General features: G+C 39.1%; 1 protein-coding gene across 9 annotated transcripts in view; it reads right to left on the bottom strand.

Annotated features, from left to right (window-relative positions):
* plxnb2.L (plexin B2 L homeolog) overlaps positions 1-14499 on the bottom strand; it is a 115984-nt gene extending 101485 nt beyond the window's left edge. For 4 of the 9 annotated variants that reach the window (XM_018252602.2, XM_018252597.2, XM_018252603.2 and 1 more), the window contains exon 1: positions 14067-14499. The gene's annotated coding sequence lies outside the window, so the exon portion shown is untranslated. Of the gene's footprint in view, positions 1-9327; positions 9493-14066 lie in introns of all 9 variants that reach the window. The other 5 variants (XM_041586424.1, XM_018252599.2, XM_018252598.2 and 2 more) reach the window with 5 other exon arrangements.
* Positions 14500-19405: the final 4906 nt, after the last annotated feature.

Genomic DNA, 19405 nt, shown 5'->3' with positions numbered 1-19405 from the left:
TCCCCTTTTTTTTTTGTGTGTGCGCCTCTCACATTTCAGCAACCTAAAACCCAGGAATTCTTAGCCAGATATTGGGTTGCAGAAAATCAGCTTCCCTTCCTCAAAGAACATAAAAGAAACTGCTTTAATTTACTGAATTGCAGAGAAGTTAAGTATCAAACAAACATATTCCATTAATTCAGAAACAGTCTTCATTCTTACTTTCATTGCAGTTTTTTGTATATACAGAAATATAACTGGTATTTTCCTCTTAAAAAAGCAATATAATTAAAGTAATGGGCTTTATACTGTGAACACAAAGCCAAAAGAATGCTTATTACTCATACTTTTGGGTTAAACATAGGCCAGCCTTTCTTTGGCAATATGGGAAGAACTAAAAAAGAACTTAAGCCAAACAAATAAGTAGGGTAGAAATTAAGCACATTATATTTTGGGCTTTAGTTACAGCCCAAGGCAACTGCAGCCATTTAGAAGATCAGTGCCTTTCAATTTGCCCCCATTACCTTCCCCTATCTTATTCTATGTAGATTCCCAGCACATGTTCTGTACTGCTGCCATTTACCTGAATTTGGGGGCAGACAATATACAGTATATACACAAGACAAGGCTGATGAATAATTACTTCACATTTACATTACGTTGGCCCCAAAACCAATGCAATTTGCATCAGAATGTAATAATAAGCCCTGTAGCAATAGCTTATATAATAAACTCATTATTTGCTTGATGATTTGTGATGATCCCTAAGCTTAGCTTCTCAACAGCTTGCCAGAGTATACCGAGCATGTGCATGTCATTGACAGTCCTAAAAAAAATCCCTGTGACAACTATGAAGCCTGGATCATTACTATTACAGCGATGCTGAACTTCTCATTTGGTAAAGCTTTATATAAAATACAGCAGTTATAGCCATATTTGTTTGTAGGGTTTAGTTCTCCTTTAAATGTTCAAAATGTTCACAGTCAAAAGGGGTTTCCAGGAAGGAGCTCAAACAATTCAACATGATTATTTACAAATATGACTGGTCACACCTTTAGAAAAGGATGGAGATTTAAATAGAAATCTAATATCAAATAGAGATCCGCTTTCACAATGACATATTTCCTGTGACCACTGTAAAGACTCCCAAAGGCAGTCATGGAGGAATGGGTGCATACTCCTAATCCTGTAGCTAGAGGAGGCAGATAACACTTCTTACCTAAGCGAGCACTACAAAACAAATTTAATAAAAATAAGCTGACATTGAGAACACTAACCTAACACATTATTTTGTGTCATGCTCATGATTATGTACACCTCCCCAGCTGTGCTCCCCTGAGTTCGGTTTTTATGCGTTCAGCCGCAGGGGAGCGCAGGAGTAGACGCATTCAGTTTTTTTCAATAGGGCTGTACTCACACAGGCACATGTAGGCGCCAAACTCAGGAAAAATGCAGCATGTTATGTCTCAACCTGCTTTCGGCACCTACATGCACCTGTGTGAGTACAGCCCCATTGAAAAAAACTGAATGCGTCTACTCCTGCACTCCCCTGCGGCTGAATGCATAAAAACAGAATGCATGGGAGCGCAGCTTCAAACGCTCATCTGTAAGAGCCCTTAAAAAGATCTGAATGTGCTCATGATAGTGTTAATCAAAGGCTGCAGTGTGCAATCAACACTGCAATGCAATGACTAACGGTGGCCATACATGGATAGATCCGCTCGTTTGGCGATGTCGCCAAACGAGCGGATCTCCCTCCGATATGCCCACCTTGAGGTGGGCAATATCGGGCTGATCCGATCGTGGGCCCTAGGGCCCAACGATCGGATCCTAACGATGCCCAAACGGGTGGTCGGATCGCGGGACCACATCAACGAATAGATGCGGCCGCGATCCGACGGGATTTTCTGTCCCATCCGATCGAGATCTGGCTGACTTTCGGCCAGATCTCGATCGGTGAAGCCCGTCGGGGGCCCCCATACACGGGCCAATAAGCTGCCGACACGGTCTGTCGGCAGCTTTTATCGGCCCGTGTATGGCCACCTTAAGGCATTTCATACATTGTTCAGCCATACACCCAAGCACAGTAGCTAATCCACACAGGCTAGATACATGTCTATAAGTGATAAAAAAAAAAAAAAGAAAGGTGGTTAAAAAGGCCTACTAAGAGGCCGCACATTAAAGGAACGGTAACATCAAAAAAATTAAGGTGTTTTAAAGTAATGTAGTGTTGCCCTGCACTGGTAAAACAGCTGTGTTTGCTTCAGGTACACTACTATTGTTTATATAAATAAGCTGCTGTGTAGAAATGAAGGAAGCTCTGAAGATCAGAATGGTTTTATCTGTTATCCACTATTTAACCTGTGCCGTTTATCCTGCATTTAACCTATGCTTCTTTTTTTTATTTACGATTTCTGCCACTGCCACACAGAAGCTTGTTTATATGAACTATAGTGTTTTTGAAGCAAACTAATTTGTTTTACTAGTGCAGAGCAACAACACATGATATTTCATTACTTTAAAACATTACTTTAAAACACTTTCATTTTTGGGTGTTAGTGTTCCCGACAACTGAACCGTATTCAAATCCTAATTTGTATATACAAATTAGGGGTGGGGAAGGAAAAAGGGGAAAAAAAGTTTTACTTCAATTTATGAAGAAAAGTGATTTCTCTTCCAGCCCCTATGCGAAACGGATTTGGTTCAGCCTAGGCACAAAGATTTGGCTGAATCGGAATCCTGCTGAAAAAGGCTGAATCCCGAACTGAATCCTGGATTCGGTGCATCACTACTAAAAACTGTACAATTTAGAGTAAAACTGTTTTAGTTTTTACATGGGGATAAACAAGGATCAAATGTCATACACAAACCTGCCCATACTTGTAAGGTGAAGATTAACGCAGTCAATAAACTGAATTTGCAAATGCCAGAACAGAAATAAATAATGTATACAAAGTTTCAACTTTTTGATGTTACTAGACTTAGGAATCATATTAACAGCCAATATGATGCAAAGAGATACAGAACATACCCCTAAATTCTGTTTTGCAAGGACACAGGGGGAGATACCTGTAAATCCACTGTGTTTCCCCACAAATGCATTAAACGTCGCAAGCTTTGTAATCGCCACAAGCAAATTACATTAAACGTGAAGTTTTGGCTTAATCACATGAAAATGCAAAAGCAGGCATATCTCAGAGATTTAGCTGAATCACTGTGAAAAATGTCATTTACGTGCAGCAATTAAAATGACTTGCCCTTTGCCAACATTGTAAAGAAGATTTTTCACCTGCTTTAGCAAATTTTTAATGCAGGTGACAAATCTCCCCATGAGGCATTGCAATAAGAGAGGTGGCACTTTCAGACTTTCCCATTTAAATCAGTGAGCGACAGAACAAAGGTTGCTTTTGAGCTGACTATAATCATTCCAGCCTTCAGCTCAGTATCTAGTGAAATGCATGCTGAATTTATCAGTGAAAAAATTGTTTATGAGTTTTTAAATGCATGTAGCTTTTTATGTTTATTGTATTTAAATGAGAACACTGGTGGATACAACCAGGCAGAAAAAAAAGGAATGTTAGCTTTTGAGCTTGAGTGCACTCAAACCAGCATCTCAAATGTGGGTCTAACACACAAAAGATATACCCCTTTGAGCAAGAACCCGAAGGAGCTTGCCCATCTTCTTCAGGAAGCGGATTAGATGTATTCATGCTTTCAGCTTCCCCTTTGGGTATTTGCTTTGATGTAGCTTACATTATGGATCACCATAAGTGGCATTATTTCGTTTTTTACCCATTGTTATACAGTGAACCATTTCAATAGAATACATATTTAGGACCTCTATTGCCTATGTATGAATGCAATTTACAGTATAGATTGATTTCTAGAAATCCATCCCATGTCAAACCTTTTCATAGGGTTCCAAGAAAAAATGAAAGCAAGTCACTACAGGTCAGTATAGTCAGATTTTGACAAGCCCAAACCACAGCCTGGATATTTATGAATGGCACTTGGAGCTGAAGCATCCCTACCAGGAAATCCCCAGAATGTCTTAAATACTTCAAGTAAATATAGTTTACCATTTCTCCTATACGGATCAGGAAAGTCCCAAACCCTAGTTCTGCCACAAACAAGTAACTGTGCTCCACATTCCAAAACATAAAAATAACAGTTGCAATAATAGCAGGAGCAATATAGATGAAGTGATTGTCCATTAAAAATACTTATAAATGAGCCAATATAAAGTTATAAAAATTAAAAAAATAAAAAAAACACTATGCCTTTGCCATTAGTGCAATAATATTAACTTGCACCCTTATACTATCATAAACCCTTTGCTGTGTGAATAAAGGTGTTTAACATCCTGTATGACATAACTAATGCTTGATCTCTGTGAGACTGATTATCTACAGGAGTGGTTGCCTCAAGCTAGCCCTATTAGGGTGCATCGGCTGCTAGACAGATTCTAATTGGAAGTGCCCTAAATTATGTTACTAAAGAGCATGTTGCAAGATTATAAGTGGTAAAACGACATGCAAGTACAACACCATCTTCACAGTACCTGTCTCATAACTTTATTTTAAGGTTGTATTAAAACTACTTGGAAATCGGTTTTCTTTGTAATCCTTATCCTTTGTGATCTTCAGATTCTTCTGGGTGTGTTATTTTTAGACTTCTTTTAAAAAACTGCTGTGTTTAAAAGTCCCCTTTTCTGCAATGTACCACACTGCCTCGATACACTGGTAAAATGGGTTAACCTATACAAAAATCCAAACTACAACACATTTCGTGGCAGTTGCAATACAGTAATCTTTAGTATCAACGTTTTCTTGTCTCTGATCTATAACAAATCCAACTCCAAAGAACTGCTGTTTAGCTGCATCAAAAGCAATTTGTCATGCTAATATTGTTCAAAACATACACATTCTCAATATAGCATCTGTGTTTTAATTACAGTATTGTTCAAAATGTTGGAACGCCTAAGGCTTTAGGCACATGGGCCAAGTCTATCCACTGCCTTCTGCCCTTGGAATTTCTGTTCACTGACATGAGGCAGTCAGCAAACACACAGATGGGGTTTCAGTGTGAAAATGCATTCTTTAGCACTTCCCCACCAAAATCCACTGTGTATGAATATATGCCAGAAAAACTACTCTATACAGTACTGGTAGCAGAGCTAATCACAATGCCGGTCAACGAATATAAGTACTTTTGCTAGTGCAAGATTGGTGAACTCAGCAGGACACTTGTCTCCTGAAGTTACCACACCAAAGGCAGATCATTTGGCTTGTAAAGAAATTAGACTTTACTGTGGCATCTGACCACATCAGCATTGCTGCAACCCTTTTTATTCATTAACATCGACTGGAAAGATTCTAAAAAGATGCTTGAATCACTGTTACTGACTACTCTTGATTTGAAAAAGCAGAATATTAACTCAAGACTATCCAGCATCAAATAATTTTGCATAATTACAGTGACAGACTTCACTGACAGTAGGGCAAGAGTGCACAAAATTACTCTGACTAATAGTTGCTCAACATAACTGACCAAGCCCTACCACCCATTCTTGAATAAGGTCCTGTGATTCATTTCCTATGCGAAGAACTGTTTGCACTTTTGAGGTTCCTGTCTATTTCCATGCCCTATTTAATCTCCTCCCATGCTTGAGGTGTCTCTTTCACTGTCTTTCTTGCAAGTCAGTACCTCCCCAGATCAGGCAAGCATTGCACTGTAGGCCCCTTTATTCAGCTTGAAAGCTTCCTTAACTTCTTGCTCCTACCAGCATGTCCTAGGGGGTTACAGTTGTGTTAGATACCTGGTGCCTTCTGATAAAAAAAAACAGCCATATAATTGCTATAAAAATTTCGAAGGCAGGGGATGTAGCGCTTAAAAAATATTTCCCACTTAAAGTGGACCCGTCACCCAGACACTACAATCTGAATAATAAAAGTACTTTTCAAATTAAACAAGAAATCCAATTTCTATTTTTTTTTTTTTTTTTTTTTTAAAGAATTCATAGCTGTTATAAGCTCATTTAAAAATCTCAGCTGTCAATCAAATGTATGCCCTCCTCTATGCCTTAGGCATAGAGGCAGGGCACACAATTACTTTCACTTTCCATTCAGTACTTACTAGATGTCGCTGCTCTCCACACATCCCCCCGTTCTCTTCACCGTTTTATTGGGATATCGGGTACCCCATTCTGGTGCGCAAACAAGATTCTGAGATGATGCAAGGCTTGCCTTAATAACAGTGTCAAAAAATGGCTCCTGCCTGCTTGCTATAATTATGATGAATTCCCAGACTGAAGGAAACAAGATTCAAATAATTTATATGGTGTAATTAAAGTTCATTTTGCTTGAATTGCATGATAAAATAGGATTTAGAATATTTTTTTTGGGTGACGTGTCCCCTTTAAATCACTATTTGTTTCTGAAACAAGCACATCAAACACACGTCAATGCTAATGGCAAGTACCACCTTTAAATCAACTGTAGTCTTTCCTTCATTGTATTTATTTCACTTTAAATCAGCTGTGTTATCCTCTTAGTGAATAGCATTTGTAATTTAATGCAAAAGGTTTCATGTACCATATTCATAGATGTAATGCACATGAGCACACCAAGACAGAGACTGAAAGTACTATGTGTACAGCAAATGGCACCAGGGAATATGCCCTTTAAAAATGCAGATCACATGAAATTACAAGAAACCTGTTTTTTTAGTTTACATAATTTACAATAATCACTGCAGAGCCACTTTACACATTGCAAATTCATAAGAATGGTGTAGTTCCTTTGAGTAAACTGCAGCTTCTGTGATTATTTGGTCCATATAAAGACTGACAACTGCTGTTTTAATGCTGTGAAGCACTCCTTCTGCTCCTAAAGACATATGCTTAACTACCTGTGTTTACCTCCAATCTGACTTTCAATTAGGAATACTAAATGAATGACAATAAAAAAATATATACAGATTTTTTTTAGATACACTGTACTTACAAAACGATTCAGAATTGAAGACGAAAATCTGAAACATACAATTCTGCTAACTATACAACAGGTATTTTTAGTTATGGTTTAGGTGCACTTCAGTATGCTGAATGAACTGCAGACAAGTTGAACATACAAAGAATGATTTTTTGTACAACAAAATTCTGGAAAAAGATAATTTATGCCATGTATAAAGCAAAATCTAGCAATAGAGGGTAGAACCAAAACTACGTTACAACTCTTGTCAGATTCAAAACACACCTACCGATATTAATGCTCAATTAAGTGACCTAGATCCATGGTACAAAGATTTTTATTAGGACTGACTGCCCAACACACGTGTACTGAATGTGGGAACGTGGTACCTGTGCAACACACATAGAAACCAGTGGTTTTTTTGTTTTTTTTCAGGCAGTACATTTGTATTGCAATCACTGAGTGAGTGAGCACTGTGTCACTTTATTTTAGAAGACGTGACCATGTACTTAAGTATTTGTCAGCATTCTGCAATTTAGCCAATGCAACTAAAGTGCAAATACTCTGCAATGTTTCATGAGTGAGATTTAAATGAAAGATTTATATTCTAATTCTATGCTCTTCTAGCTGGTTGTTCAGTCAGTCATGTAAGTGCCAGTAATTACTAAGACAGCTTGGCTATATCCATGCATGTGTGCTTTCATCGTTAAGTGTTTAATGAGGGGGGGACAACTTCATGACAAAAATAAAAATCAGATCAGAGTGCCAAGATATATATAGAAAAAGCTGGATTTATTGGTACATTTGATGCTTAAAAATACAAACTATTCATTTCAGTGAGAAAATGATTGTGGCTTTTTGCCAAATACTTTATTTATGCCTGTTTCACACATTTATGGTAAGTGGCTGCAAAGGGGTAAATATGTTTTTTTTTCACAGAAAGCCCACAAATGCCTTAAACCCTTCATAGGGTTTTGTAAGAACTGAGAATGGCTTTTTATTAAATTATGAACTCTTTAAAATCAATCCATTTATGTGGTCAAAAACCACTGAATTCCTCGTTTCACTTACAAACACTGAATAGTTCCAACAGGATCACGTGTGCTACACTGAACAAAGTCAAGGTGTAAGGAGTTGAGAGAGTGAAATTGCTTGCTGCAGATGTGGCTATTCCAGACCAAGTGAAACTACTCTTGTTGTCATGAGCAGTATACATCTTACCTTGTTCTTCCAAGGAACCCAAATGCCTCACACGACTTGCCCATGAGCAGTATGTGAAGAAAATTTTCTATACCACACATGCACCAACCTAGGAAATGTAGTGAAGTCACAAGGAATCCCTGATATAACAGGGATATTTGGCAGATTGGTGATTAGATAGAACAACCCCTGGGCCACTGATCCTTTTTGTAAAAATATGCACGGTCCGGGTTCTTTCTAGCTAAGATACATACCACAGTCTTATTCCATTAGGTAGGATCACTTAGACAAAAAGGTTGTAAGCGGTACAAGTATTTTTTCAACCTGATCTACTATATTATGAATGTAGGTTATACATTGAATAAACTCCTTTTGAACATATTCTTTTGGATAATCTAACAACCCAAAAAAAGAGGCCTGATGGTGTGCAAAGGGCTCAGCAAGGGGAGGACAGCAACCGATGCAAGAACAAGCTAGAATAAAGGCAATGTATACCACCAGAAGCTGTTTACTCTTTAAAATGACTGTTATTAACAATGCATCAGAGGAGTTTATACCGTATACAGTTAAGTATAAAATATCATATGATAATACCACTCAAAACCCCTGTGAATAACATTTAAAGTTTTACTTATAGTTGTAAATCACAAAAAATTATGAAACAAGGATGCAATACGTGATATGCACCAATTCTGGTTATTTACCACTGCATCTCTTTTACAAAAGACAAAGTGCCACCTGAAAATAGCTTCTCATGCAGCATCTTGCAGAGCTGTAATGGTCAGTATGACCATAAAGACTAAATACTTCATTAGTACATAGACACTAGGCACCTTGACTGCATTAATCATGCATCAAACACAGGTAAGTACAGTGATTGCAGCAGATAGTTATTGAGCATAAACTGTGCAGCTGCCCACTCTTTACTCACTGACTTTTTACAGTTAGAAAACAGTTGCAACATTTTTACTGTAACAAATTAATAATTTACTTACAAATTAATCATTCACTTACATATTATTGAATGACATTATGAAAGCAAGGACTTTGCGTTTCAATAATTCCATTATTATCACTTATATACAAAAATTCCATGTTAGTGGAGGCATGAAGGAAGCATAAAACCAAAACTAAAATGTTGTCTAATGAAAGAAAATCTAAATCTAAGCAACATTACCATCTTTTCCATCTTTTGTTAGTTTTACAGTTCTTTGTAGAGGTGTGTTTTACTGTCCCTTTCTGTACTGCTGATTCTGTCTACCGTCTCTGTGTCTTGACTGAATATAGAGGAAGTCAGCCTTGCAAGCATCACATATCCGACAATCAGTTGGCTTCTGCTACACTTTTTCAAATGTCAGAACCAAAGAATAGAAAGTGTCAGTCATACACTGCTTTTAAAAGTTATAAGTACTTTAAAAACAGTAACAATTTGTAATTCATGTATAGTGAAAAATTGATTAGAATTACTAGGCAATATTTCTTTTTTTGGGTGTATTAATGTCTTTTTTCTTTACAAATAGGATATAATTTTTTTCTCGTAGTTTTTTTAAATATTGTATTATTATTCATCAGCATCCTAACCCCTTTCAAACTGCAAAGTTGACATGCTAGAATCAGCCAATGAATGACAAAATGACTGTGTTGGTTGCTGCAAGGGTAAAATAATGAAGTCAGGCTGATGAACTCAAAATACACTGTTAAAGATACAAACACGTGTTAAAAAAAACGGATTGGTGAAACAGATTTATTAAACATGTAATGCAGTTTACTGCTATTATTCCATTTATATAACTGCAGTCAGGTACTGAAATGTCCACTTTGCCCAGCATGACCATGTACTAGAGTTGTTGTATAGCACCGGGGGTTCTACTATGTACTTTTTTTACTGTATATGGCTGAAATGACAATAAAATCCACTTGACTTGTAATGTCTTTAAAGCAAAGCTAATATTTTAAATAGAAAAAAAAAACAGTTCCCCCTATTATAAAATGTAATTGTATGTAGAGCTAATACACTGCATCCTATTGTTAAAGTATGTAAAAATGCAAATAAAAAAATCTTAAAGCAAGCAATATATATTAAAAAGCACAAGTTAAATGAACAGGCTTACACCAACGGAATGTTTCTTTTGTTGCATAATTTAACAGCATAAAAGAAGCCTGGGGCCTGCCTCATGCAGAAGTGATGTGAATGCACTCATTTCACAGTGAAAAGATGCCCACTGAGAGTGAATGAATGTGCAGATAATTCTGACAGGAAACCAACAGTTTGACTGGATCAAAACAATCACTCACTCCCAAGGGACAAATTAGAAATGAGGTCCATCATTGGTTAACAAAATGGGACTAAAAAAAGTTATGAATTATATGGAATAAGCACATTCCCAAAGATTAATGCTAATCAGTTAACTATGCAACTATAGATAACTTTCCAGTTAGTTCCAGAAAAATGTTGCCAACTCATTGTAGCCAAGTGACAGTATGTAACGTCACACTTAACACCTTTGCTGCTATGGCCAGGTATATACATACATACATACATACATATAATTTATTGTCAAGACAGGACCGTTCTCAAGACATTACCTGTAATTTACTTAATTAACATTATGGCCCCTTTATTGAAGCTCCCCCTAGATGTTCTCTGGTCGTGTTTCAAATGGGGGGTGGGCTTATCCTAATGGTCCAGAAGCACAATAGGAGGGGGACAGCCAATCACAGACCTGCAGTCAAACAAGCAAAGACAGGCTTCTGTTCCTTATCAGGTCAGCCTAGCTGCTGATTGGTTCCTATCATACAGTGCAGTGTGCCGAGTGCCGCTGGCTGCCCTGCACAGCCTGGGAAAGGAGGCAGCAGGAAGTGGAACAGACGGATGGGACTAGTAGGGTTTTTGCAGAAATTTTCAATAAAGTAACCAGGAATACAACTTTTTTTCCTTCTTGATCTAAAAGAGTATAATACACTGGTACATTCTTGTTTTGTACATAATATATCTCTTTGAAGCTAAATTTTTCCTTGTTATGTCTTTCTGAAGAAGCTCAGGGAAGGGAGTTGATGCTTCCAAATTGATACATTTCTTATCTCTGGCCATGTTAAGCCGGGTTTTATTAAAGTGATTATAATTTATACAACAGTTGCTATTAAGAAATGTATCAACTGATGTAGCAAATTGTAAAAGTTCAGAAGCTGCACCTGGATTACTGAGCTGCCAGATTGAAAAAAAAGTTAGTAATATTACAGTTTTTAGAAAAACAAGTTTAGAAAAACTGAAACTGAAAACATTATTTCTGGTGTACATTCTGAAAAAAACTGAACTAAAAAAAAAGTAGGAGGGTGAACACCCCTTTAAAAAGTTCCATTATTAGTTATTCGTAAATATAATTGCAACTGAAGCAAGTTGCTTTTGCACTTAAAACAATAAAGCAGAGGTCAGCTTTACTCCAGCCAAGACCCCAGCCTCACAATATATTGCTTGATATTAATCACTTCGTTATTTGGACATTGTTTCAAAAATCAGAACCAGTACAGAGTGCAGAAAAGAACAGGATCTGCCTTCAATATCAATTCCATTTACAGGAAACTCAAAAAAAGGTCTAAGAATTATATTTTCTTCTATTGTGCATTACTATATATATATTTTGGATGTAGCTCTCCTTTTAAGGTCACTACAGTTTGTTGAACTTTTAAGAGCAATAATTGAGTAAGCTATGCATAGGGTGAAAAAACTCTAATTTACAGCCTTGATAAAGAAGTGACTTGAAATTAAAATGGGTGCATCTAAGGTGCTGTTTGGACTTTGTAAGCAGAACATTACAGCATTCTATAAACCCTTATTTCAGAACGCATTTATAAACTGCATATAAGAATGTAAGAATGAAATAAGCAGATGAAGATACTTCTGCTAATAGAACCAAGAAACATAATTACAGATATGGCTCTTATGCATTATGTGTATAGAAGGGGCAGCAGAACAAAATCCCCACTATGTAATATGGTTTAAAATTCTGCTCTAGTACAAAATGTAACTGAACTGTAGAACTGATTTATGGTGTTCTTTGTTCAAACCTTCGTTCACAGTTTGGATACTGAACTTCTGAAAATAGAACTTTCAAGTCCACATTTATTTAATGATCAACTACTGTTCTTACCCAAAGCCCCAAAATGAAACTAAAAGAAAGCACTATCGATTCAGTGTTTACTTTATCTTGTTAATGCTGCCATAAGGCCTATTCGGGTCACCCTGTGCCAGCTCACTTTGCTTGATTAATTCTAAGTCTTCAAACAACACATTGTAAACCGTGTTCTAAAAAAATGAATATTTATACTGCAGATTACACAGTTTTCTACATTGAATATCATATGTTAATTCTCAAGAGCTTAAAGCTGAACCATGCACGAGACGCAATTGCATGTTTCCTGCTGCTGTGCAGAAACACACTAACCAAAAGGATTTTATTTAAGTGCCTAACTTCATTTTCAGTTATTTATCAGATAGCCCTAAAATGGTTAGAATACAGATCACTGTGCACCCCCATTAACTTGCTATTTGGATGTCCAGTGCTAGGTCAGAGACTACATACGCATTTGTTTAGCAAGAAGCACAGACTATATACACATCAAGAAGGCAAGTAAAGGGCCACAAAACTAATCTATAAATTCCCTAGGATAGGGAACACCCTATGCACTTAAGTTTGCTTGGGACTTTTATGGGCCATGAAAAGAAGATAGGACAGCAAATGTCACCACCCTCCAACTAGAACAAAAATAAAACAAATATTTACTGTTAATTCCATTCACTGTATTTGCCTGAAAGCAACAAGTTACCACCGGTTTAAAACAAAAAAAGGTTACCATTTTGCAGAAACAAAAAAAACAAAAACATCAACCATAACTTCTACATATCACCCACAACATCATGTTAGAAGACCTAACACAATCCTGCTAGCCATTAGCCAGCACAGAACATCTGCAGGCATGTGAATAGCAGTGGATCAAGTGATCAGTACCCACCCTTTCCAGGACATCAGACTAAAAGATTACTGGTTAGCTACGGTCAGCCTTTAGAATGCTCAGTGCCATGACAGCAATTTGAGCTGTAGCTTCTGCCAAACAGGAACAAGCTACAACTAGCAGGACTACATTGGGACCCTGGAGATGTATTCTAAGAGCTACCAATATAAACCCATCACATGCAAGTGTTTCAAACATCCTCAGAATGAATATGAATGAAATACATGCAGTATATATATGCAGATGAGCTTTGAATTCAGTGATTGTAATAATGAAGATCTCATGATGTAGCCTACAGACAGACTCCCCTATGATCCCTACACGAGCCGTCTGATCGCATGCATCTGTATGCAACGAAAGAGCTGTTATAGCCAACAGGCTGCCGTTTCTTCCAAACAATCGTCTTCTGTACAAACAATAGCAGCCGTGTAATATCCCATATGAACAAGCCTAAACCCAAATGCTCATAAGCTAAAGAGTAAAACAATTCTATTATTTGAAACAAAGCAGAAGTGTCAGCACATTCCTGAAATAGACTTTATGAACCAGGTAACTCCCAAGGCAGGTGGTGCGAGGATGTCACCGTGGGAAAGGAGCGACTAGTCAGGGACCGGGCAGCACTTCTCTCACACACGTCCCTGCAGGGAAGAGCGATTCTTGCCTCCACCTCCTTCCCAAGCTCAAAGGTGGCCAATAGTTCCCATTAAAGAGGTCACTTTGGGAAGACCAGTTGCTAAGCCAAAGGACCCCAGACAAGCAGGCAGCAGTACAACTCAGCAGCACAGATGAGCAGGAAGGAAGGTGACTGAGTGGGGAATATGGTGCAAAGCGCTGGCCGACACTCCAGCCAACAGGTGCTATGACAAGATAGCCTAAAAATAAGAGCGGCATTTGTGAGCAACTCACCCAAGTCTCCTGCTTGGCTCTGCTCTCCGCCGATTTCCCGGAATCAATGGAGACGCTGAGAGAAACCTAGTACAGCTCCGCGCCCCGACCCCCCGGCCCTCACTGTGTCCATATCAGACGCGCACAGCCTTCCCAGCCGACTCCCTAGCACTGAGCGCCGAGAAGAGACACACCTGTGGGCGCTGCGCACATCCGCTCCCAGCACAATACCAGAAACAGGAAGCAGGGAAAAAAAAGGCAGAATAACAGGGAGAGAGCGAGAGTCCTCCCCTCCGAGCCGGCTGCGGAGGATCAGATTTCACACTGCCTGGGAGCTTTGAAGGAATGGGAGGGGGTGATAGAGGCGCTGGATTATAGGAGGGGTGCAAAGGAATTCCACTGGCCACCAGGCATTCGCCACGGGCTATGACTGGCTTCGCTGGAATTCCATCAGCATGCCTTGTCACTAGCTACAATAGGCCCTTCCAAATATAGCAGCCTATGCCCTCACTCTGGCGTTGCGCTGCCACTTACACTACAAGCTGCATTTTCACTTCTTTAGGCACTACAATACCCGGCATGCCCTGAGTTCTAGTTGGAAAACAATGCATGAGTGCACTAGGCTGTAGCAATTGCTCATACGCGGAGTCTTTAAAGGGGTGGTTCAACTTTAAGGTAACTTTTATTTTGTTATAGAACGGCTAATTTCAAGAAACTTTTCAAATGGTTTTCATTATTTATTTTTTTATAGTTATTTGTTTTTTTTCTTCTGGCCAAGTGTATCGTGGTCTGAGCTAGGGTTTGCCAACTGGCCGGTATTTTACCGACCTGGCCTGTAAAAATGATGGTTGATCCCAATGTTATTAATAGGGAAAAAAGATAAATATATAGGAAGGCCGGTATTTTTTTCTAGAAAAGGTGGCAACCCTAGTCTGAGCCCACCATGTCTCAATAAAGGCATTTTAAGCAAAGAAATCTAAGATTGGTGCTATCAATATTTGAAAGTTCTTCCGGCTCTTTGCAGCTTTTAATTGGTGTACTTGACTCCAGTGTGTCTGCGCAGGAGCACAAAAAGTAGAAAAAAAGTAGGAGAGTCGGCGGGGGTAGGCGACAGAGGAGGTACGTGCCTGGTGCCCCCCCAGCTTTGTGCCCTAGGCCCGTGCCTACTCAGCCTACCCCTTGGCCTGGCCCTGCTTGACTCCTTTCTAAAAAATAAATGCTCTGTAAAGCTACACATGTATTGTTATTAGGGATGCACCGAATCCACTATTTTGGATTCGGCCGAACCCCCTCGGCTAAGGATTCGGCTGAATATCGAACCGGATCCGAACCCTAATTTGCATATGTAAATTAGGGGTGGGTAGGGGGAAACTTTTTACTTCCTTGTTTTGTGACAAAAAGTCACACGATTTCCCTCCCTGCCCCTAATTTGAATATGTAAATTAGGGTTCGGATTCGGTTCGGCCGGGCAGAAGGATTCGGCCGAATCCTGCTGAAAAAGGCAAAATCCTGGTCAAATCCCGAACCGAATCCTGGATTCTGTGCATCCCTAATTGTTATTGTTACTTTTTATTAACAATCCTTCTATTCAGGCCCTCTCCTATTCATATTCCAGTCTCTTATTCAAATCAATGCATGGTTGCTTGGGTAATTTGGACCCGCGTTACCAGATTGGTAAATAACTCAAAAACTACAAATAAAAAATGAAAACCAATTGCAAATTGTCTCAGAATATCACTCTCTACATCATACTAAAAGTTATCTCAAAGGTGAACAACCCCTTTTAAACACTTTAGTGTACAGGGGCGCTCCACCAATGAGGCGAGTTGAGGTACTCGCCTCAGGCGGCAGCGCCCCACTGGTTGCCAGGGGTGGCAAAAATGCCGGTCCTGGTAACTAAGAGCCGAATTTCTGCTTTTTAACCCGGAAATTTGGCTCTTCTAGTGCAGAGATCGCAATTGCACTCTCTGCACTAGCGACGTGGACCGACCCCTCGAGCGAGCCATGGACCGCCCTCGACCCCCTCCTGCGCTGAAGATGGTGAGTGCCTTGAGGAGGGGTGGGGGCGGTAAAAGGAAGGTCGCCTCAGGCGGCAAAATGACCAGGATCGCCCCTGTTAGTGTATCATGAAGGAGCGCAGGCTACAAAATATCATATATCATACATATCGTTTCAGTATGCTGTAATGTGAAGTCACATTAACTATATATAAGTCCATACTAATGTACATACCTCACAAAATCACAATACGAACGTTTAGAAAGGTAACTGGGCAAGCTGTATTGAAACCAAGGGGCTGGAGGATCAATTCCAGCCAGGCCACTATCTGCAAGAAGTTTATTATGTCTCTCCCCCCCATGTCTGTGTGGCTTTTCTCCCACACTCCACCCATATGCAAGAAGTTTAATTTGCTTCTGATAACATTTACCACAGTATGTGATGGAGGGGTTGACTTGAATAATGTATAATCTAAGTAACACACTGTAAACACACTGCTAAAAAAAAGGAGAATAATAATGCCTTGTTAAGATTTACAAATGTGATTTTCATCGGGTTATGAAAATGAAACATAAACCTGTGAGGGGAAAAAATGATTATTGCAGATGTAATAGAAAAGCTGATCTCTTTGTTGAACCTCAAAGAACTTTTTTAAAGGGGCATTTATGATGATGGACAGCTGACCTCCCACAGTGCTCTATCCTGAGGGTGAGTGCCACAGGTCATGCTACTCTGTTTTATTTTCTTTGTATGTCTGGAAACAGCAGTAAGTGATGGGCTAAGAATAAACAACCACTACTATTAATGAAACACAAATGTGTTGCCTAGCAAAGCGTTTTTAAACAGGATCAAAGATAAATTATGACCTATTCATAATTGGGCTTGTTACGTTTATTTTTAGAAACATTTCCATGTCCTATACCAAATTCCATCTGTGCAGAGGTGTGTGTTATCTGATGGACTAATGGCACACAGGTCATGGGATCAGACAGGCAAAAGTATGCATCTTTGTGCCAAAATGTGCTCTGTGTGCTCCAGTGAACTGGGGTGTCCAGGGCCCATTGGGGGCAGCCACTTTAGGGCCCCCACACTATCTAGGGCCCCTGCCCCAGTTGTGAGCTCCACAAGACAGCATAGCTGCCACTGCAATCCTCCCCCTTGCTGCAGACCATTGTGTGCTCTGACAGGCTAATTGCAAGAATGGAAAAAAGTAAGTGAATTTGCATTTTGTCACTGGTGTATATACCATGTGCCCAGGTCCCGACTGGCAATCTAAGGGTTCTGGCAAATGCCAGAGGGGCTGCCATAAGTCACTATTTAGTGGGCTGGTGGGGAGCTGATGGGGCCTCTCTGTACTTGGAATGCCAGGGCCTAGATTGCCTCCCTGTCCAGACCCATACATGGGTCTAGCTGATGGGTCTGTGTGACTGATATCTGGCTTAAAATAATGCAAATATCCAATGGGCATGTTTGATTTTCCCCTGAGGGCAATGACTGCATCATATCCCGATGAAGGGAGGGCGAAAATCCCCCCGAAATGTTGATGCACGAGTGGTGAAAAATAAAAGGGGGAAGCTCCCCACCTGCAAGAAATATGGTGTTTGTGTGACTTTCTTCCAATGTTTTCCGTATATGTTTGACATGTGCTGACCGTCTAGGGAGCTCTGCACCACCAGGCAGGAGTACCATAGGAAAGGTGAGGAGGTGCTGAGATTTTCTATATAATGACTGCATCAGCACATTAATTCAATCTTCTGTCCAATGTCCTGCATTGGCAGCAATTATGATCAACTTATGATCTGATTGGTGGCTGTGTATTTCCGCAGGTGGTTTTCAGCCCCAGTATGGCACTAGAGCCCCCTGGAGGCCACTATGGCAAGGGATGAGATATCCTTGGACCTGCAGTAGCAGTCCCTGGAGGAAACTGCAAAGCTAAAGTAATCAGCAGGAGTGCTGCAGTGGGGGCCACCTGGAGGAAATTCGGTGTAATTGCCCAGTTCTGACACAGGGGCATTCATTAGTGACTTTCATTTTCTTCTCTTACATTTTACTGGATCATTATAAAAAAGTGAAAAAAATCCCAAACTGCCATTGACAACCATGACATTAGGTATACTTCCTAGAAATTAAGCAAAAGAGAATTTTAGGTGTTACATGTAATTGTTTTTCTCCTTTTTCAGTAAATGTTATTGCTAAACAGGTTTTAGTTTAGTTTTTATTGGACTTAATGAATCATGTTTTTAAAAAATATTATCCTGTGTTGGCATTTTTGAGCCTGCAGCTGAATCCACTGTCTTTGGATTAGACAGATTGATTGTGAGACTTCAGTGTTATTGTTATTCTCTTCCTTCCTCTTCTCTCTTTAACACTTAGCACAATCTTTACAGGTGGTTCACCTGTAAGTTAACTTTTAGTGTGTTATAGAATGGCTAATTCTAAGCAAATTCTTCTTATGACTCTTTCCAGCTCTCAAATGGCGTCACTGACCCCATCTTAAAAAACAAATGCTCTGTAAGGCTACACATTTATTGTTATTGCTACTTTTTATTGCTCATCTTTCTATTCAGACCGTTTCATGTTCATATTATTCAAATTAATGTAAGGTTGCTAGGGTAATTTGGACTCTAGTAACCAGTTCCCTGAAATTGCAAACTAGAGAGCTGCTGATAAAAAAGCAAAATAACTACAGATAATAAAAAATGAAAACCAAATGCAAATTGTCTCAGAATATCACTCGCTACATCATACTAAAAGTTAATTTAAAAGGTGAACAGCCCCTTTAATACAATTATAGTATAAATTTGTATTTATTTGTATTTATTATTGTACTGACCCCAGTTTGTTCTGTTGTACAGCTCTACATGCATAAGTATTGCTATATAAATAAAAATATATATATGCTGCACTGTACAGCAGACCCATCACCATTATTAAGTGCATTTAAATGTTTCAGTCTGTTTGTATGGAACTAAGTCATTTTGAATCAGAAAAAAAGAAATATTGATGGCATCAGGGAATTAAATGGCTAGTGGTGTTATGTAATAAAAGATGCAGAGGGAATTAAATGGCTAATGGGGTTATGTAATAAAAGATGCAGAGTTTGCTCCAGTGCAATATTCCATAGCAGCCAATTAGCAGGTAGCATTCACTGGGTTACTTCATCTGGGCCAACTTAATGCTTTTTTTGTTCTTATAAAGGAGGGGAAAATATAGTGATGTCAAAGAGTTAAAATAAGGTTATGAAAGTAGGCTAAAAGGCAAGAAATCATAGAAGGAAGACAGATCATACAGACTGCATGTGTAAATGGGATTATGAAGTCTGCCTAAAGCTTTCCAGCTGTTGTTCATATCCAACTCCCAGG

The sequence above is a fragment of the Xenopus laevis genome, chromosome 3L (assembly GCF_017654675.1).
Source record: "Xenopus laevis strain J_2021 chromosome 3L, Xenopus_laevis_v10.1, whole genome shotgun sequence".
Taxonomy (NCBI): domain Eukaryota; kingdom Metazoa; phylum Chordata; class Amphibia; order Anura; family Pipidae; genus Xenopus; species Xenopus laevis.
Note: the sequence above shows the minus strand (reverse complement) of the source record. Positions and strands in the feature narration are given on the sequence as shown.